A 23483-nucleotide genomic window follows, 5' to 3' on the forward strand; every position below is an offset into this window, starting at 1 on the left:
ACACGGGAACTAGCTGTGATAAAGTCTATTGGAAGGAAATTTCAAGTAAAAGAGTTAGTAAAAAGGTTAAGGGCAGAAATAAGCCTAGATCCATTAGATGTTCTTGGAAAGACTTAATCCTTGAAATGCATCTACAGAGTAGAATTTTAAAATATCTCTCAGTTTTCATTGGGGAGAATCAATTAAGCATAATATAAACAAGAGGACTGTAGTTGACTGTTGTTGCTGTTGATGCAAGGAAAGCTCAATGGAGGGGAGAGAAGAAATGTGAAGAAATAAATGTATCTGGAACACATTTTAAAATCTAAATTTAAAGGCCATATTTTTAAAGCAGAAGAAAGAGAAATAATAAAATGAGAGTAATAAAGGAGAATTCCATGATTTGAAGGCAAGCTTCAATTTCATAGATCAGGAAAATAGGAGACGTGGTCTGTTCTTTGCAGAAAGGAATAAAAATTATCCTGTGGTATATTTTAGTTTAAATAACCCATGGTAGTTGATTTTTTTTGTGTCAAGTTGATTGGATTAAGCTGATGCCCAGAGAACAGTAGAACATCACATTTCTGCTTGTTTTTGATGTTGCTTGCATAGGGTGCCATGTGAGTCTAAGTCTCTACGTGGAGATCAATTCTCAGTTTAGACAGGCATCATCAATTTGTCTATAAGACAGAATCAGAAAACAAAAACAAAAAACAAACAAACAAAAAACCAGAATTGGTGTCCCTCTGTTCAGGAGGTGTGCTGCATTCTTTTCTTTTCCAGCCCTTACACGTCAGAAGTCCAAGCTCTCTGCCTTTGGAGCACATGAATTTTACCAGTGGTTATCCAGGTTTTCAAGCACTTTGGTTTGAACTGAGCTATGATACCAGTGTCCTACGATCTTGAACTTGGAAATGGCCTACTGTGGGACTTCTTTGTCTCCATATTATAAGACAATTCCTTTAACAAACTCTAATCTGTCTGCTTAGTTCATTATCTATGTATATGTTTAATGCAGAGTCTTTGAGTTCTGCCTATAAGAACACCAAATTAGTGCTGGAAATAAATCTGAAACTCACAGATGCCATGAGACTAAATGAACTCTTCTCAGTAGTTTATAAGCATAGTTAGATAAAAAGGAGCAGAGCTATGAAAAGCCCAAGGATTTTTCAGTGTTACCAGTGGAGTACAGGAAGCAAACAAATCAGGAAAGGTCACTGAAGTAGGAAGTGTTATGATACTGTGATATTCCTGAAGCCAAACAAAGCATAGCAATTCAAGAAAGATGGAAAGGCTCACTGGGCTAACTGTTGGCGAGAGGTTATGAAAATAGCAGTAGAGTGATAGCCGGACTGACCTTGTTAAAGACACTTATAGAGCTATGGAGGCCAAAGCCCAACTGGGTTGTGTTGGAAATGAATGATCAAGTTCAGTCAATGCTTATAATGAAGATTTTCTGTCCAAGTTAGAAGTGGAAACTGTATGTAGTTGAAGCAGAATATCAGAAGAGACTTTTGTCAGTAAAAACACCATCAACAGGCGCAACAGGGTAGTTTAAAGGCTAAAGTCCTCAATTTGTATGCTCTGGGATTCTGTAAGGGTGCCAGTTCTAATCCCAGCAGCCTCACTTCCAATCCAGCTCCCTGCTTGTAGCCTGGGAAAACAGTACAGGACAGCCCAAAGCCTTGGCATCCTGTATCCTTATGGGAGAACAGGAGGAGGCTCCTGGTTTCTGGCTTCAGACTGGTTCAGCTGTAACCATTGTGACCACTTGGGGAGTGAATCATTGGATAGAAGATCTTCCTCTCTGTCTCTCCTCTCTATATGTCTGACTTTGAAATTAAAAAAAAAATCTTAAAAAAATCATCTACTTATTTGTTGATAGAAGAGCTCTCTAAGGCAGAAAATTGATGACATTAGGGCTGATCTAGGTGACATTGGGATTCTATAACTTTTCATCATTTTTACTTGCTAATACTTATTTAAGCTAACTTAAAAACTTCAGCTTCATATTTGATTTGATGATCTCCCCTTTTCCCCACTCTGGTTATCTGAAGGGGATCACTGAGGTGGGATGCAAGAGCAGACAGGAGAACAGTCTGTTTGATAGTGTTGGGGTGCAGCCTCCCACAGTTTCTCACATACCTCTCAAAAGCAAAGGCTAATAGAATTAGATCAGTTAGATTGCATCTGAAACTTTTTTTGAAATAATCCAGGGGATAGAAGAGTGAATCACATGAAATAAAATTAATCATATATGAAACATTTGAAATATTTTATAGTAGTTTTTGTCTTTAACATACATTTTGAATTCTGCCATTGAGTTAGATATCTAATTTGGTGTCTTACCCTGGCTGACTTGTTTTTCTCAGCCCTGTTCATGTCTGATCACTTTTTACTACAGTGGAGTTGAGATTATGTTCTCTACTCGTTCCTCTGATGATATTCATCATTTCTTCTCAACTGGATAATTTGTCACAGACATTGTTGACAATGAAATGCCAACACAATTTTGCCCCTAACATCACAAGCTCCAGTGTAACCTTGAGCAAATAGTTTTACTATTCAGAATATGTGTTGCTCTTTCTCATCTAGCCACAGCTCATTGACATCAGAGTTGACAATACAATCTGTTGTCCAATGGAATGTAAAAGAAGGATGCATGTGACACTTTAGTGAGAGGTGGTCATGTGATTCTAATATTTTGCTTATCCCATTCCACAAGAAAACCAAAGTCTAAGGTAGCCATTACTACTTTCAGCCTCAGGTCCACAACAAATATGAGTCACAACACAGCCACAGTCAGTTCAGATGGATTTGTAGTGTTACAAATACAAGTGAATAGCAATCTTACTTGTTTTCAGTCTGTTTGTTGCTGTATTATCACTTAGTCTAAATTGCCTGAAACAGCCTCAATCCAGCTAGTATTTACCATGGTTTGTTGAGTCCTGGATAAAATTTTATATACACAACAATCTAAAATCCACAAACTAACCTGATTCAGCTTGGTGCTAGATACAGAAAAAAAAAGGGCTCTGTTTTCACGAGTAATGGCAAAGTTATCTAGAACACGTCATTTGTAATGTTAAAAGGGTTAGAATTCAATATTAATCTATGTATATTTATAGCTACTGATCAGAAACAATTGTTTGACGATAATTAGTTTTAGGTGCCAGTTTATTGCATGTAGCTACATGTCTGGAAACAACAATTAGAAAATTAAGCAAAAGCAAGGTAACTATGACAGTCCTATACATTATCTCGCAGGTTCTTATCCTTTTAGTGCAAGTACAGTGATAGTCTATTAAGGTGAGTAATGTGTTATTTTTCTTTAAGGCAAGAATGCCTATACTAGTTGTACATGAAAATATAGTAGCACTTTGTATTAGTCAAATTTAATAAACAACCTCAAATCTCAGTGGTTCAGCCCCTTTCATCTATCTCCTGTTCATGCATAGGATACAACAGATCTGATCACCTGCCTGGGCAACTGTCTCCTTTTTGCCAACATATTAGGCTGTTTGAATCTTGCTGCTCTATCATCTCAACAAATAATCTCTATGATTATTCATGAATAGAACTGGCATTTGAAATTTCTATTCCACTGTTCTTTTCATTGTCTCCACCTAGAACTGGCACATTTCTTTGGCCAGCTAGTTGATGGAATGGCTCAGTTGGTTCAGGAAGAAAACAAAAAAAAAATCCTGATGAGAAGCACAAGCTCCTTTTACAGCTTCAATAATTTGAACAGGATAAAGTAATGGAAAGAGAGAAAACTGAGCAAAAGCCCAATTCTAATGTCGTTGAATTCTCACCTGCATAAACAACAAATAGTGAAAGGAGTGTTCAACTATTAACGCAGCAGTACTTCCCCAAGGTTAACATGAATTTGCCTACTATTATAATTCTCTCAGGACAAAAGAGGGGTATCATTGAAGAAGTAGATATGGAAATAATAATAAAGTGGTAACATTGTGAGTTGCCATATGTTGACTATTCTGTGCTGAAGATAACACAATTTCTCTCTCTCTCTGCAACTGCCTGCCAAATAAAAAAATAAATATTTTATTGTGTAATGGTCACTGCTTAAAGAGCCTTTTAGGAATCCTTTTATATAAAAATGTCATACCTGAAAAAAATTTAGGAAATAGTTACTGATCTGGAAAGCCGTATTTATATTATTTAAATATTAAAACAGTCAAATGGGTTAGAAGAAAATATGAATGACTTGACACCTAAGAACATGATTGTAATGATGATTTTTTATCCTATATAGTAGTTTTCATATTTCTTTACATTCTCTTATGATTTGGCAGCATTTCAAAGATAACATATGTGCAATCCAATGCTCCAAGAATTTTTGAGTCTGTGCTAACATAAAATGTGCTTTCACCTCACCAACTTTGTGCTATAATACCAACTGGCAAATATTCTCATGTATGTCAATCAGACATAGAGTAGACACTAGAAATCTTAATCCTGTCTTAAGTTAGCATGGGGGTAGGGAAGAATACTTAAACAAAGAAACTACAAGACTACACAAGCTCTGATAAAAAGAGATATAAAATACAAAAATAATTAAAAATAAAGAAGCATGCAGTGATGCAGGGATAATGTGATGGAGAAGAAAAATAAATGCCTTTGAAAAGAATTAGGAAATTTTCATCTGTTAAATTGGATTTGAGGTGCATGAGCATTTTTTATCATTTTAAAATGCCTATGTGTCAACATTCACAGGGCTGTTACTATAGCATACCAGGTAAAGTCAGCATTTGAAACATCAGCGTCATGTATGAAAGCCAGTTCATGTCCTAGTTATTCCATATCTGATTCTGCTTCCTGCTGATTACCTGGGGAAGGTAATGGAGGATAATGCAATTGATTAGATTCTTGCCACCCATGTGGAAAACCCAGAGGAAGCTCCTGGATTTGACCTGGCCTAATACTGGCTATTGCAACCATTTGGAAAGTGAGCCATTTGATTGAAGATAGGGTGCTGTCATAATGCGTGGGCACTAGTTTGATTCCTGGCAACTCCAATTGCAGTATATAGGCTTACAACAAACTTATCTGTTGTGAGCCTGACACCATTTTGGTGCTTTGCATGGATTTTTTTTTTTTTCTAATCAGTCCTTAAAAGGTGATCATTATCCTGACTCTATGGAGAAAGTGTCAAGTTCAAAATATTTAACCACCCTTTCCACTGTAAAATAGTTTTTAAAAATGACAGATTCAACCTGCCAGAATACTCCAAAGGTGCATATTGCAACTTGGCTACATTAGCAAACAATATCAAGGGATTGAATATTTCCCTCTCTGCAATAACCCAGAACTAGGAGCAACTCTGAAGGATTAACATTCAGATAATCTATTCCTAAGCCTGGGGGGGGGGGCAACTTTTGGTGCTGTTTGGGACACCAACATTTTACAAGTATACCTGACTTTCTCATATCAACCTCCAATTCCAGCTTCCTGCTCATGCATAACCTGGAAGGAATCTCTGGTGGATCAGTTAGTTGGATCTTTTCTACCTGTATGGAAGGCCTGGACTGACTTCCAGGCTCCTGGCTTCACCTGGCCAAGCTTCAAGGGATGAACCATGGATGGAAGATCAATTTCTGTCTTTCTCTATCTACATAAGAAATAGATAGATTTAAGGAATCACTAATAGTATCATTCTATGTTTGTGATAAAGCTACTATGAATATGGAGACAATTTTATATTTAGAAACTACATACAGAAATATTTTTAAGAAACAATTTCTGATAGTTATTTACATCAATAATCTTGTCAAAGATTTCCATGGTGGTCACGAAGAAGAGAAGTCTAAAACTTCTGGCTTTCTGCAGACACTGCCTTTATTTTCATGAAAATGACAAAAGACCCTTTATTTCACTGATGCTGGTTTCTAGCTCAGAGATTCAGAACTATACTTTTGCAGTTACATTTTGCCATTGTTTGAAAATTCTTCGAATTTATCTGATTCATTTCAGAGCTTTATCTAGCTCACTTTATTTCTAATAAAATATTTTAACACTACTGTCAGTTCCAAAAGATTTATGAAGCTTTGAAATTAACTATGCTTAATTCTATAGAAATGATTGTATTTAATTTTATCCTCACAAACCATTAAATGTGTGGCCTTTTGTGCATTGATTGAGAAGATGATTACCAAATCAATGGGCTATTTAGTTTATTGAGTATTTTGTTTGTAGTTTATAAAATACTGTGATCTAAATTTCTAGTTAAAAGTTACATGTGCAAGAAAGATGTCCAACAGTAAGTTTCCTGAACTAAAAGAGAGGGTCTTTCAATAACTTTGAGGGTATGAATTCAACAAAAAGGCAATGTGTGCCAATATCACTATATTCATGCATGAAATGTTTAATGAAATATGCTATTTCTAGTACAAATAATTGCCTTTGTTTTCATCATCTTGCCTGGTGCATCGTAGCAGGCTATGGAATATTATACGTTTTATCCTGATCTACAATCAGACAGTTCACAAAATTCAAATGGAAATGAAGATTTTGCTATTTGAAGTGTTCAAATTTCCATTTTCAAACACATCACAGCTTATAATCACTGATGGCATTTGGTTTGCTTTGGAGTTTTAGGATAATAGCAAATTACAGAGAAAATCTACCAATTCTTTGTTAGCTGAACTATGCGGGAGAAAGGTCTGTTATCTGATTGGAAAAAAAGCAAAGCTAAACATTGTTTTTAAATAAAAAATAGGTATTTGTTTGTATTTGAGTGATATTTCTAAATTTAAGATAATTAGTCCTGCTTAAGAAACTAGGGTAAAGCAAGTAGATAAAAGTCTTTCTTTTCTGCCTTTTAAATCTATTTTAGAATTAGGGAAGGAAAAGCAAAGCAAAGTGAGAGTACAATCTCTTTCTTTCTATTTCTGCAGTCTGTGATCCATAAAATCTATGGATATTTAGAACAAACCAACCTGAGTGGATATGTATTTTTACATACTTTTGCTTTTATAATACTTTTGTGTCTGAATATTCTTTTTTTCTGTGTATGACTAAAACCTCCAAAGCCTTCCTATTTCAATTTAATACCAGTTCTATGAATGCTTCACCTCTTGGGACTCCAAACACACTGATCTCATTCATCCAATAAATATTTTTGCAGATCCCTGGTTAGAGAAAAATTTTTTTACCTATTTAAGTTAGTAAATTTTGCTGCAAAATTTCTGACATATTTTCTTGCTGATTAAATCTTGCAACTATGGGGAGCTGATTACTTGGTGAAGTATCATTTCCTAAAACATCTACTGCAATATAAAACCAAAATCAATCTGCCTGTAAAATTCACATGTTGATCAATGTTCTGACTCTTAGGTGTGTATCAAGGCCATCTAATCACTTTTTAAACCTCTTTGTTTATTTGAAGGATAGAGTGTATGAGAGAGTGACAAAGGGAGAGAGAGAGAAAGAGAGAGAAATTAATACTCGTCTGCATTCACTCCCAGATGAAGCCAAGAGCCAGGAACTCCCTCTGGGTCTCCTATGTCGCCCATTTTCACTATTTTTCCAGGCCCAGGAGAAGCACAGCATCTGAGATCAAGAAACACTCTTTTATACAATACTGCTGTCAAAAGTGCCAAAGCTTAACTTGCTGCCCCCCAGTGTCATCACCTAATTTCTTTTTCAAATGATAGGAAACTGTTACATTTTCTTTTTCATCTAGGATTCACAATTTTTATTTGAAAGGTAGAGTTACAGAGAGGTAGGATAAAAGAGACAGAGAGAGAGAAGGAAGAAGAAAGAGAGGTCCTCCATCTGCTGTTTTACTCCCAAACAGAATGCAAACAGTGTCTATTTGGAGTACCAGCTATATTGTACTACAAATCCAGCTTCCTACTGATGTGCCTGAGACAGCAGCTGATGGGCCAAGTAATTTCCATCCATATGGGAGACTCAGAGGAAGTTCTTCACTGTTGGCCTTGGTCTTCCAGGATCCTGGCTTCATCCTTCCCTGAGCCCATCTTGGGTGTTGTTAATTCTAGTGGAATGAATCACAAGATGGAAGATATGCTTCCTGTTGTCGCTCCATCTTTCTCTGCTATTCTGAATGGTAAGTGAATAATCAAAACAAAATCCAGCAGAATAAAACTCAAACCACAAACCTGAGGCCTTTACTTAGATCAAAGTGCATGTTTTAATTACTAAGTGTAATAAAGCACATATTCATTTATTTATTTGAAAGGCAAAGTTACAGAGAAGCAGGAGAACCAGAAAGAAAGAAATCTCCCAATGCCCAAATGTCCACGATGATCAAGACTGACCCGGCTGAAACCAGGAACCTGAAACTTCATCTGGGTATCCCATGTGGGTACAGGAGCCCTAGGGGCTCATCTTGCACTGATATTCAACTAGCATGGAGCTAAACTAGAAGACACACACACACACATCTGCATATACAAAATATACATGAGTGTTTACAGATACATATTTATACACGTATATTTGCATGTACATCTATTTATAAGTGGTTACTGATTTACAGTAGGTGTTACATTCTAATAGGTTCATTATAAATTGAGACTATCCTAAGTCAAAACTGTGTCTAATGCACTATCTACCAAATATCATAGCTTAGAGTAGCTTTCCTTAAACATTATGAGTATACTTCCATTAGCTTACAGTCAGGAAAAGTCAACTACCACAAAGTAGATACTATAATGAAGTGCTGAATATCTCATGCAATATAGCGACTATTATTCTATAACTGAAAAAGTCAGCATAATACTTGTTTGCTTTACTGTATTTATAAAGTACAAACCTTCATAAACCATGTATAAATACATGGCAATGCAATTTAAAATTACTAAAAACAAACAAAACAAACTTGCTTATGTGCAAACTTAACATAATACGTAAAGGGTTGATATGCTTCCAAGTAAGTAAAGGCTGATGAACAAAGGGTCTGAATGAATGGATGTGTATGCTGCTGCAGAGAATGGAAAATCCAGCACAGTAATGAGGCCAGTGGTGCTTACAGGTAAGTGATACTGAAGAGTGGTTGGTTCAGAAACACAGCAGCCAAGACCGAGAAAGGCACTATGAGCCTTGTCAAAACCGCAGACACAGACAAGAGTATTCTAAAGCTCTTATGAAAAGGCACACATTCTCAGACAGCAAGAAAAACAATGTGTCATGAAACATTTTCTGAGATATAAAGGCCACCTAGATAGCTAATAATCAATACTATATAGTACGGACAGAGGTGCAGACACACAAATCAATGAGACAAAATGAAGAGCACAGAAATAGATATGTTTTTATATAGTCTATAAAGACAGAAACAAAGTGTATATATATAAATATATATATATAAATATATATATATATTTATATATATATATTTTACAAAAACACTCCATGGTGGAATTTTAACCTTTTCAACAAATAGGTAGCACTAAATAATAATAATATACCTTTGGTAACAAAATGTAATCTTATATCTTAGAAATTAACTCAAAATAGAGCATAAATTTAAACTTTAGAAAATGTAAGGAAAAAGAAAATGCTTTTACAGAAAGAAAAAGTTTTACAATGGCAAAAAAACACAGCACCATGCATAAGAGAAAATACAGACATACTCAAAATTTAAAAAATGTATAGTATGAAAGTTCATGTGAAGAGGATGAAAAGACAAACTATCAACTGGAATAAAATGCATGTAAAGTACACATGGTGCAAAATTAATATTATCTAAAATTTACAAACTTTTGTAAAATTCAAGGGTTGAAAAATATCTATCAGAAAAAAATGTGCAAAGTATATTGAGCTAAAGAATAAACAGGTGAAAAATAAAAATATAAGAACATGTTTAAAACAAGCGGCCAACAGAAAAATGTGAATTAAAATCACAGCTATGGAAGAGTATTGTCATTTCTTTACTGATTCTTTTTTTTTTTAAGATTTATTTATTTTATTACAAAGTCAAATATATAGAGAGGAGGAGAGACAGAGAGGAAAATCTTCCGTCCGATGATTCACTCCCCAAGTAACTGCAACGGTCAGTGCTGTGCCGATCCGAAGCCGGGAACCTGGAACCTCTTCCGGGTCTCCCACGCGGGTGCAGGGTCTCAAAGCTTTGGGCCGTCCTCCACTGCTTTCCCAGGCCACAAGCAGGAAGCTGGATGGGAAGTGGAGCTGCCGGGATTAGAACCGGCGCCCATATGGGATCCCGGGACGTTCAAGGCGAGGACTTTAGCCGCTAGGCCACGCCGCCGGGCCCTTATTTATTGATTCTTACAACTGTATGCAAATTTATTATTTTGAAACTGAATATTCTGAGAAATTATACGAATGCAATATAACACATAATTACATTTATTTTTAATATACATAATTTCCAAAAATAATTAACACATGTGATTTATATGGTGATTTCTAAAGAAAAGTTGAGAAGTGAAAAGAGTTATTCAAATTTATAAATGTGCTGAAATACCTTTGGGGAAATGAAATTGGCCATTGATAAATTTCCTCCTTTGTTTCACTATAGGATACACTGAAGTTTATACACCTATGTGGAAAACCTTATACAATGGAAAGTATTTTACTCTGAATTTCACTAGAATCCCTTCCAATAATTTCAATATCAAGGAAGAACATGGGGACTGAAGGGTGAATTTGCCTCTGTGATGCTAACATCCAGTACAAACACCAATTTCAATCTTGGTGACTCCACGTCAGTCCAGCTCCCTGCTAATGTTCCCAGGAGATCAGTGAGAGACAGTGGATGCAGTGGTTCACTGTCACCCATGTGGTACCTGCTGGAGTGTTGGAAGCTTCAGCATTACAGAGCCTCAAACACCTCCACCAATTGAGAGAGTGAGTAAGAGGGTGGTAGACAGCTCTCCATCTCTTTGTTTCTTTCTCCAACTTTATCTTTCAAGTAAAGGTTCAAAAGGGAAAGGTTTAATTTAATCATTTTGGCCCATAAGCAGAGAATAAATATACACATAACATGAATGACCCATCTTTAGCATAACTATTAAGTGACATTCTTATCACTTCTGTATGTAGCTATATTTGAAAAAGAACTTTTCTCCAATCAGTCTGCTCTAATCATTACAAACATCAAAATAAAATGGCATTCATTTCCTTTTGAGAAATTGGATTCCGATTTGTCTCGAATCTTTGAATTCTATTTTTACAATGTGATTACTTGTAAAATAAAGTTTTCAGCTGCTATCAGAATTATACAAAGGAAATAAATTTTTTCAAGAAAACTTTTTTCAAGAAAGCTTCCTTCAAGAAAGAAAAAAACAAACCTTTTTTCAAGAAAACTTGCCTATTCAGAATTTTTCAAATAAAAATTTAAATAAGGAAAATTTAAAATTTTTCAAAGTTACATCACAAATAGAAAGTTTCCATGTACTTGTTCACTCCCAATTGTCCACATTGGTCAGTGGGCTGAAGCTGGGAGACAAGAATTCATTCCAGGTCTCTAACATGGAAAGCAGAGATGTAAGCAGTGGAGCTACAACAATGTCTCCCTGGATGCTAATTAGCAAGAAGTAAGAGTTGGGACCCAAAGGCGAACATCAAACCTAGGCATTGTAATGAGGGTGTCAATAACCCTAAGTGGTATCTTAACTATTAGACCAAATATATACCCAGAGAATTAAATTTTGGAGTGTTTTTTTGAAATAACAATTCTATACAGAAGGGTCCCCAAAATGGAAAGCATCGTGTGTAACAAATAACATACTGGAGACAGAGATAAGATTATTTCTTTTCTTTCTTTAGAATTTTTAGCTATTTTTTTTTTTACTTACTCTTATTTATTTCAAAGGGGATGAGAGAGAGAAAGAGCAGAGATTCTGACTGATCTTCCCCTTGTTGGTTCATTCCACAACAACCAGGTCCCTGGAAAATCAAAACCAATAACTAAGAACTCCATCCAGGTTTCCCATGTGGTTGGTGGGTACCCAATTACTGGAGCTGTCGTCTGCTGCCTCCCAGAGTATCCATCAGCAAGAACTTGGGTTGGAAAGACAGGACTCAATCACAGGTGTGCCAATATGGGATGCAGGCATTGCAAGCAGCCTCTTCACCAGCTGCACAGGATGCCTACCTCATAATCAAAATTTTTTATTTGGTACATATTGTATGGGTTTATGACATCAAGTAAGTTTCGGTATTGAATTCAGTGTAAATGACAAAATTTGACCCATAGCGGCATTGCTTCACATGCTTACCACCTTTTCTGTGATTGGAACATTTAAAATCTGCTCAACACTTTTCAGGAATGGAATAAGTTGTGAACTATAATCACCATGTTGTACAATATCACCTGAACTTATCTTTCCTGTCTTCCTGTGATTCATGTCTTCTGACTGACATGCCATCTCAACCTCTTTCTCGCTCCCAACCCCTAGTAATCACCATTTAACTCTGTTCCTCTGGCTTTAAGATTTAAGCTTCCATGTATTGTGAGATAGTGCAGTCATTGCCTTTTGTGCTTGATTTGTTTCACTTATCATTTTATTTTCCAGATTAATTCTTGCTGTTACAATGCCAGCCTTTTCTTCTTTGTTAAAGCTAAACACTGGGCTCCGTGAGATAGCATAGTGCTAAATTTTTGCTATGCATCCGCCAAGATCCCACATGGGCACTGGTTCTTATCCCGGCAGCCCAGCTTCCCATCCAGCTCCAGGCTTGTTGCATGAAAAAGCAGTAGAGGATGGCCTAAAGCCTTGGAACCATGCATCCACATGGGAGACCTGGAAACAAGCTCGTGGCTCCTGGTTTCAGATTGGCTCAGTTTTTGCCATTGCGACTACTTGAGGAGTGAACCAGAAGATGGAAGATCTTTTTTTTTCTGTTTTTCTTTCTGTGTATCTGCCTTTCCAATAAAAAATAAATAATCTTAAAGGAAAAAATGCTAAACACTATCCCAATGGGTCTGTATACCACTGATGCATTGATTTGTTCATGGATGTTTAGCTTGATTCCACATCTTGACTATTGTGAACAATGCTACAGAAATATGGGAATATAGATATCTCTCTGAAATAGTGATTTCTGTTTCTTGCAATTTGTACTCAGTTATGGAATTAAGTGTAACTACTACCAGAAGTATCAATTCAAGACTGTTTCAATAATATTTAAGTATTTAACTTAATTATTGCATTCTGTGTAAACTGGTTTAATCTGGTTTCCACAATATGTGCAGTCATGGACATACTCTTCCCTTCACAGTCACTCAAGGTACAGCACTTATTGGTGGTGTTCACTTGTAAGTCACTTAATGATGAAAAATACAAATTGCTATAAAAATAGAAATATTTTCATATTTATTGCTTAAAAAGGGCAAAGTGGTAGAAAAAGAGAAAGAAGAGAGGGGAGATAGAGAGAGAGAGTATCTCCATCTGCTGAGTCACTTCCCTAACTTCTCTAGTGTTCATACCAATCAGGACTAGGCCATGTTAAAGACAGGAGACAAGAAAACCATCTTGATCTCCAGCAAGGAAGCAGGAGTATGAGTGCTTGAGCCAGGATCCAAATCTATCAGCAGGAAGAACTTGAACCAGGCACATCTCTTATGGAATGAAGATGCCCCAAGGTACAGTTTAAATTGCAATGCCACAACCCCCACCCATAAAGACTTAATTTTGATTGCAGAGATAATAAAAGTGGTATATAAAAGACATAACATTGAATATTCTGATTTTTGAAACACTAAAGTATAAATAGAAGAGTTTACACTTGATCTTGATCAAAAGGCCGCGAAGTGATGAAGAAGACAGTTTAGAGAAAGATGTACACAAGGGCATCATGGTGTTCATCGTCTGCCCTCTACTCTAACCTCCTAGCGGTGCCATTTGCTCTTTATAGAAACAGGCATTCCAGTTAGCAAACTCTTGGTTGAGAAGGAACCATACACTGCTCCCAAATACCATTGTTGCGCATTATGAAGCTCAGGTTGGACAAAAAAAATTATTTATTTATTTTTGAAGACATTTTTATTTTATTGGAAATTCAGATTTATAGAGAAGAGACAGAAAAATCTTCCATCCCCTGGTTCACTTCCCAACTGGCAGCAACAGCATGAACTGAGCCTTTCTGAAGTCAGGAGCCAGAAACTTTTTTCCAGGTCTCCCATGTGGATGCACCATCCCAAGGCTTTGGGCCATCCTTTACCTCTTTCTCAGGCCACAAGCAGGGAGCTGGATGCAAGGCGAGTTAGCCAAGGTTGCCGCACTGGAACCCCTCCCCACCCACCACCACCACAAAATTTTCTTAAGCAGTTAGAACCGCTTATGGATTTGAGGAACTGCATATATTTTCAATTAGTAAACTAAAATCAACTATCAAGCTTAAAGAACTATAGATCATTTTTTTTTAGTACTTCGAGGTAAGCAGCAGAAGTGATGAGACCTAGGAGAATTTTCACAAAGAGCATAGATAGAATCATCTCTCGAAAGATTTAAATGAAGTGTGAGAAAACCATTGCTGATCTTACTGTTCTTCCCTTTGTATCCTGCTTTTTCACTATGCTGCTGACCCAATCATTTTTACTAAGTCTGTATGAAATGATATATAATCTGCTCCCAACTCCCCACAATTTTACAAGATAACTCAAAACTATAAAATAAATCAATCTTGAAATTCAATCTCCAATCTAAATGTTTCGATTGAATTACCCTCTGACATCCTTATTGAGCCCAAGACAAGAGATAAGCAAGGCTCAGATCCCAAATTTTAACCAGACAGTGGACTCAAGGACTCATGCTTGAAACATGTAAACAGTGTCTTCCATAGTTATAAAATGTCAAATTTAAAGGTTATGTTTCAAACCTATGATGTCTTATTTTTATGCTATAATACTGTTGGAATCCTATCTGATCATTGTATCTCTTATCCCAATTTAAAATAAATATTTTCTGCCAATACACATGTGTTTAGAAAGTAGTTCATTTCAATAAGGACAAATAATAGACGTAAGTAATCGAACAGCTAAACAGAAAATAACTTTTTGATTTTGGCTTCGTGAAAAGTTGTGGTAACAACACATATTAATAAACTTACGACTTGGATATATGAGAATATACAAGAAAAAGCATTCAGGAATAGATGACAGGTGTGAGCATTTAAATGCATTTCACTGACAGTAGCTCTACTAAGCCTTTCAATGATAAACAAGCTAGTTTTGTTTAATGATACCTGCAACAGTGTTCTCATAGTCCTGCAGAAACCTCTCTGGAACTCCAAGTTAAATTTGCAGAAATTTGTTGTTACTCCATTTACTGATATTTTCTACCTGAAAACTGATAGCTGAATAAAACATCTAACAGCTAAATTCTTTTCTTCCATTAAAGACTTTTAATGTGAAAGCACAATCAGAAAAAAAAAGATTGCTTAAAAGGTTACAGAAATTGATGTATGTAAAAATGTCCATCTAAAAATGACACAACCTCAAAAAGTTGCTATTTTTTAAACAAGTGTGTTCCAAAAGAATATGGCCACATTTCAAAGAGACATTTCTTCTCCCAACACCATGACAAGTGTTGATATCACTAAAAGGATTCTGAAAATGAATTCAAAGCAACATCATTTTTTTTAAATGTTGGAGAAAGCAAAATGACTAGTATGGTGTGTCTTGTAAAGTCATTCACTTTTTGAAGTCTCTCAATTCACTTTGTCAGTACTCCGAAGAACCATTTGAACTCTTACAGATCTTTATCACAAACTTTCTTTTAAGCACTCACATGGACACATTGATGAACAAGAGAAACATGCAATGCATATAATTTCTCATTTTTAAAATGAATAGGTCATTTTATTCATGCCCTCACACAGTTTTTCACCATACAGTGTACTTGATAACTGAGAAATAATACAAAAACTAGTGTTTCTAGCTAACGCTTCTAATAGCAGAGTTAGTGGAAATTTTTGCAAGCGCCCGCAAATTCAGGGTGATTCTTCCAAGTGGTCTGTAAATTTTCTATGAACAAAGCACTGGCATTTCACTTCTCTTGTGCTAATCACATCAAGCTACCCAGTCCATATTGTAAAATTCATTGTCTCGGACCAGGTGCTATAGCCTAGTGGCTAAAATCCTCACCTTGCATACACCAGGATCTCATATGGGTGCCGGTTCTAATCCCAGCAGCCCTGCTTCCCAACCAGCTCTCTGCTAATGGCCTGGGAAGGCAGTCTAGCTCCAGGCTCCAAGTTTGAATAGGCTCAGTTTTGGTCATCACAGCCAAATACAGAGTGAACTAGCAGACAAAAGATACTCTTGTCTCTCTTTCTCTCCATCTGACTTTCCAATAAAAATAAAATTTAAAAATCTTCAAAAAACCGAATGTCTCACTGACGTTCCTAGTTGAGTCTTCTTCAATAGCCTTTCATAGTAACAATTCAATGGCTGTTCTTTAATTGAAACCGCTTCACTAGCAGGTGCCTGCTGGTTTTTACATTTTAAACCGTTACCATTACTACCAGTTATAACAAAAACAGCACAGTTAAAAAGATATGAATCATTTAAAATTAAGTAGTATTCAGTTTCACAGTCTGGCATAAAGGTTTGGAAGTGAAGGTCATTATTTTATTACAAAGTACTGGCTATCTGGTCAAAAAGAGCTGAAAAGTTACTAATTTCAGGCTTTACTTCAAACTCTAAAATTTGTAAATCTTTGCCTTCAGTGAAGACTTTGTTCTTTCCTAAAGCCTCACAAGAATTGTTCATGTTCTTTGTGTTTTCCCAAGGTCCTCAGATTATCCTAGATGAGCCAAATGAGACAATAAGGAATCCAATGGGGAAAGCAATTATTTAATAGAGCTTTTCTTTTCAAATCTTACTTATGCTGTTGGCAAATATTATGAAACATGATCATTTCCTTGCCATAAATAGTTATTTAATTAAAATTACATTCTGTGGTTGGAAACAGTGTGATAAACTGTTTGCAAATTGGTGATTCTATTTATTAAAAACAGAGGCTCTAATTTTGACACATTGAATTATAACACAGAAGAACAAATCTTGGGTTTTAATGAAATACTCCATGTGATATGTTTTTTAACTCTAAGTTTTAATACCAGATTTCACGATACCTATAGCATAGGGCAGTGGACAATCTCAATAGGGACAGTTAGGATTCAAGAGACACAGACTAGAGCTCCATGGACCTCCCCCCAAAACACACTTCTGGAGTCCACCCTAGGACCATCAGAGGGCTTGTGACAGCCTCCCCAGGCTCTGCTTTTCTCCAAAGGCCACAGCAAGGTTTCCAGACCGATAATGCATTACTTATTTTCTAATAATAAAGCAAGACCGAATATTTTTAAATAAATAAATTACCACCAAACTGCTTTGAGCTTTCTTTCACATTAAGCTACATTTAATATTCCTTTCACATTTTTTTCTATTAATTAAAAGTAAACCGTGTATTGTATGGTACATTATCCCTCTAACAGCCCCATGTGGAGATCATGAAGTGGAAGACTAATGGTGTAGACTTTAGCATTTAGTTTTAACCAGAATAATTTACATATCTGTGAGTGAGTCCAAAGCATGTGTAAATAAGCAGAACTCTGAGGTAAAAAAGACCCTTGCTCAGTTTACCATGGGCTACCAAACTATATGGGCTGTGTATTTATTCCATCAGTCAGGTAATTTAATGAGACTTATACTGCATCAATTTCTGCAGAAGAGACAAAAGTTATTATTAAGGAGAGGCTTATGGCAGTAAGAAAAATGTGTTTGCTTGTTTTGTTTTATTCTATTACCCCGAGTAGCAAAGGTGATCGCATTCAATGTTCATTAAAGTTTACCTTTATAATTTATCAAAGGAGACCCATATCAACAGTTTTTTTGCTGAGATTTCAAAACTGAAAACATTAAAATTTGATAGCAAATGTCATATATTGAAGGACCCTTTTCATTAGAAAAATAACTATGTGGTTTTAATCTATGGATTTTTATTAATGCACAACTCCGTTAGGTAAATAGGATAAAGTATATTAACAAAAAGTCATCAACTTTAAAGGGCATTATGACTACCAATTACCAGACTTCTGGACCAGTTCTAAGGAAAGATTGGGGAACTTTAAGTAAATGATCATACCAATATAGCTTCCAGTGAATTTGCCTCAGAAGAGTTACACAATATTGTGAATAATGTTTGCCAGTTACCAGCAGGAAGACTATTTGAAGAAAACTCTATTTCTTTGGTAAAATTTAAATCAAATTTAAATTGGGCTTTAGTAGCCAGGCTAACTTAAGTAATAGTTTCTAAACAAGCCTCCTATGTATTAGTATTCTCTGCAAAATTCATTGAGGACTATGACTATGTGATGCAAAACATCCAGAAGAAAAGTGAAGAACTCAATTGCCAAAGATGTTTCTAAATATTCACAATTTTGGCATCAGTGTATCCAAACAGAAACGAGGAGCATAAGCAAGCTTCAACCTAACGAAGGGTAAGACTTTTTCTTCTACTGATGATATTCAGATAATCACAAGGGCCACTTACATAACTGGAAATAGTTTGCTACAAATTCTATAACTTTGCTCCACTTCAATAAAATTGAAATTAATGTCAAATATTTAGAATTGGCTGGATTGATACTGTTTCTTTAAAATACATCACATGCTGCTCTAACTCAAACCCACAGCATGAGAATGCAAATGTTCAGATGGAGACGCTGCGTTTTTACATGGCCTCTTGAGTGTTCACACTCCCACAAAGGCTGTCAGACCTGCTAAATGGCATAGCCAAATTTCTCTTGAATCTTTTTATAATACAATGATGCGTAAGTGTAAGGCAACATAGCATTTGACTCCTCAAATACCACAGCAAGAAGTCCTTTTAAATATGCAAACCAATCCATAAGACTTTTTCAAGCCAGTTTCACAAAAATCTCTGTAACTTGACTTACCCTTTGCATATTGTAACCTAATGTTAAAATTACACACAATTCTTGCTGCAGTGAAAATTATGTTAAAATTATCTACCTGTAGACTCTGGGTCTGTGCATTTAAATCATAAACCTCGCATCAATTAAATGAAAATACACTTTGATGTGTAATTTTTGTAAGCACTAGTAACAAATTTCTTTTGTTTTCATTTAAAAATAATTTTTACCTCAACTGAAATTGGAAATAGCTTTTCAGAACATTTATTATGCAATAAAAAATGAATCTGACCAGACAGAATGGCTCAGAAAAATAGTTTTTCATCTTAATAGAATTTTTGTTGAATTATAATTTTTGTTCCTGCTTTTGCCATTACTTTCTAAAAATTGTAAGCACACATAATTTTGCTATCTTTATTCAACATAATTTGTATTGTCTAAAACATAGAACATATTTTTCTATTACAAATGTATGAGTAGAACTTTTGAGGAATCACTGCCTGAATTTCAAATACACTGCTGCAACATGGATGTTAAGAAAAGAAATAAAAGCCTGGCACAATAGCGTAGTGGTTAAAGAAAAGAAATAAAAGGTAAATTTTTGAAAACAAAATTCACATAGGAATAACTGAAAATGTATGATTTTTAGAGTTACTAATTATTTTCTTTCAGAAAGATGATTGTTCACCAAGTGTTGTTGATCATGATAATACATCACATACATTTAAACTTAGAGAAAAAAATTTAAGAAAAGAACAACATTTTATTTTATTTTATTTACGTCTATGTTTACAAAGTGTTTCAGTAGCTCCATTCAGCCTGTCTGTTTTGGGTTAAGACATAATTCAATATATTAAAAATGTTGCACTCTGTCCTATTCCAGTAAAGTGTGACAGTCTGTTAAAATGTGTCAATTAAAAGCTTGCCTGATACATGATTAATTGGCAGAGAATCAACGGAGTTTCCCAGTGAAGTGATTCTTGAAGTATTTGGCAATGTTTTATTGTAGTTTTTTCTATATTGCTGCTGTTACATTTCTGAACAGAAATTAAAGCACCGTTGTTTCTATTGAATTCTTCAACTATCAATAGTTCTGAATTTTTAGTATTTTTTCTCAGAAAACAGAAACAACCTGCCCATTTTCCTCCTCTAAAGGTTTTGATTTTTAAAATACTTACAGGGTCCTGCATTTTCCTTTGCAGGATTCACTAATATAATCTGATTTTCCTTCAGATTTAAGAATGACTACTAGCTTTCATGATGTCAATATTATAATAGCACTAAGATTCCTTTTGTTGTTTTCATAATAGTTAATAGAGTAATATTATACTTCAAACTCTCTAAAATGTGTGATAAGGGATTGTATTAATTTTCTGATCTTTCAGTACCAAATAGTTGTATAAAGCAACACATATTGATGCCATGACTTTCAATCACCTTTTACCTTTATTTTTTGCTTGTTGGTGTTTGAAAGTACACATAAATATATTGAGAAATTAATTTAACTTCCCTTCAAGAAATAATGATATTCAAAACAGCCTAAAGATTTTCATGAACTGATGGTGATAACATTATTGCAATTTGGAGAGGAAAAACAAATCCTTTCTGTTAACATGAAAAGTTTCAAAAAGCAATCTTTTGGTTATGTAGATAATGACAGCTTGAAACAATAGGAGATAGAAGGCTGTGCAATACAACCTCACTCCTTATGTATCAATGACAGCCTTCTGAGCACACATATTCAGCTTCAGATTTTTAAGCAATTAGTTTGCAGATGTCACTAAATAAATGCATTCATTCCTTAAGCAGGAACCATACCTGTTAACCATCTCACTCTATTCTAGCTTTAAAGCTGGACTTGATGTGCACAGCATGCTCAAAAACTGTACTCACAGTTCAAATGAGCTGGATTACAGACCATGACCACTGAGACCCGCACATGACAAAGCCTTTGTGTAATTAATATGCAGGGTAAAATGCTCCCTGGACTGCTGCTAAAGCGATTTAAATCATGCACATAAAAAATGTAATCACAAATTTAGCATGGTGGACAGAGTAGTCACACTGGGCTTGATTGCATAGAAGGTTCCAAGTGTGTTTTAAATGTCCTTTAAGATTGAGATTAGGACTTGTACTTACAAGATGCATATTAATCTAAAACTCAACATTTTTCAGTGTGGGATCACAGTAGGAGAACATTATGGGCAATAGAGGTTCATTCTAATCCCAGTAGGTAATTACACTTTGAAATAATATTCTTTAATTAAATCTTGTTTGCAGTTGATTGATTTAAACACTAAATCTAAAAACCTAAATTTAAGTTTTATCAATTTTTGATGCTTATTGCACACAACTTTGGCTTTAATTGATGTTTTCTGAAGTTTTAAAGCCTTTGTCCACTGTATCATGGTTGAATTTCTTGTAATTATCAACATTATTCTTTAATACACTTGATGACTCCCTTTGGGAACTCAGAATGTTTGAGCACTTTTATAATTTTAATATATACCTTAAAGTTATTTAAATGTCAGTGTGTCAATATTTACATGTCAGATTCTTCTATCACATCTTCAATAGACAAATAATCCAATCCCTTCTCTAAAGAGATTTCTTTTTTCTTAAAAGTTTACTACCTGTAATATTACAGCATAAAAATTGGGTCACAGCTTTGATAATGAACAGTATACAAAGGAGAAGTCAATGCCAGAGTTGTTGGACTCCTTCAGATTTGGAGGACTATGTCATTATACAACAACAAAAATACTCCTGCTTATGTTCACAAGGGGAGGTTGTATAAACATATGTATATATATTTTTGTATCATACCTTTTATGTATATATCTTGCATTTCATCATTTGACAAAGCTTGCCAAAACATGATTAAAGGACTCATTGTGGACACACAAAGATGGATGTGTTTATATTCAATATACCATATGACACAAAATCTGTATAGTAACTGCTAAAAGTAATTTGTTCTGTCACCATGATAAAGGGAGACTGTTCTGGCAGGTAATGTTAACAACTAATTGAATGTTACTCTTTTAGAGTTGGAAACTCTACTAACTCTACACACTTCAAGCCTAAGTGTTTCTTCTCAAAGAAAATTGTGAAAAAAAATTATGTCCTATGTGATTCATGGCAAGGAACTTTGACATACATCTTAATTTGGCACATGATATTATCTGTGAAGGATGATCAAGTATCCTCGTAATTTGCTGTATATTTGCAAATTACAGTGAGACCATCTTCATAAGCATCTATAAAACCAAATAACTACAGTTAACAGATTTGTACCCAGAAATGCAAAATTAGGTCTGACGGCCTAAGCATTGCATTTTAAAGATGCTGCTTACTAATGTTCACATTTAAATTCATATTAATAAAGATTGGCATGGTTTCAGGTTCAACAGTGCCATACAGCAGCATCTTACAGATGTAGCCCAGTAAATTACGTTCATGATGCCATATTTAATAACTGAAAATTCACATTTTATTACAATTGCATTTGTCACTGCTGAAAAACAAACTAGCATGTGGAATGTTTTATTACAATGACTACATTATTGTGAGAAATGATTAAGTCACTATAAGAGAAAAGTAACACCAAAAGACCTCATTCTGCACGATGCAAATATTAATCACACATAAATAATACAGGTGTCTTACGGTAAGCCACATTCCCTAAAATATAGATTACATATCCTACGGGCAAATAGTACCACAACAGACTTGAAATAAATCCCTCAAGCCATGGTGGCCAAAAGGAAATCATTTATGTTTTGACAGTTTAATATACTTTTTGGTTATGCATAACAGATGAAAATATTTACACCAATATAAGAAAGTGAAAGAAAAATTAAATCTGATTAATCGACCTGTTCAAAGTATGATTTTTAATTTCAAGGAATTTTTGTAACTACTCCAAATAATAAATATGCTTCCTACAATTCAACCGTGTCCATTCATTTTTAATTATTTCACAGCAGCTTAAAAACAAACCAGTCTCTCAACTCTAAGAACCTCCCCTGTTAAATATACCACCATCTGGAGAAAAAAGAGAGAGTACTGACCACCAGCCCAGATCTCTATAGACTAAGATTGGCATCAGGCACGGGATACGTGGCAAGTAGGGTCAGCATTGCTTCTGAGTGAGGGTCTGCAGGTTGAGGGTGGGGAAGATCTGTTTGCAACTTTTGTCGATTTGTTAAATTTCATAACATATAACACACATATATGTTACTTTCATTTTCTCATTATTTATTTATTTATTTGAGAGGGAGAGTTACATAGTTAGAAAGAGAAAAATGATGGAGATCGAAATAAAAAGAGAGTGAATATCTTCAATCATCTTATTCTCTCTCTCCAAATCGCTAGGCCAGGACAGGACAAAGAGGAACCTGGAACTCGATTTAGGTCAACAATTGAGTGAGAGGGAACCAAGTATTTAAAACATCATGTACTGACTCTTGGGCACACTTGCAAAAAACTGGAAAGCCTGGGTCTTAAATCAATCCATAAACGTAACACAGCTTAAAATGATGTGCCACAGCATTTGCTCTATACATGTTACCATCATAAATGGCCATAAAAAAGCGTTAATTCAACAA

Source organism: Ochotona princeps, chromosome 5 (genome assembly GCF_030435755.1).
Source record: "Ochotona princeps isolate mOchPri1 chromosome 5, mOchPri1.hap1, whole genome shotgun sequence".
NCBI lineage: Eukaryota > Metazoa > Chordata > Mammalia > Lagomorpha > Ochotonidae > Ochotona > Ochotona princeps.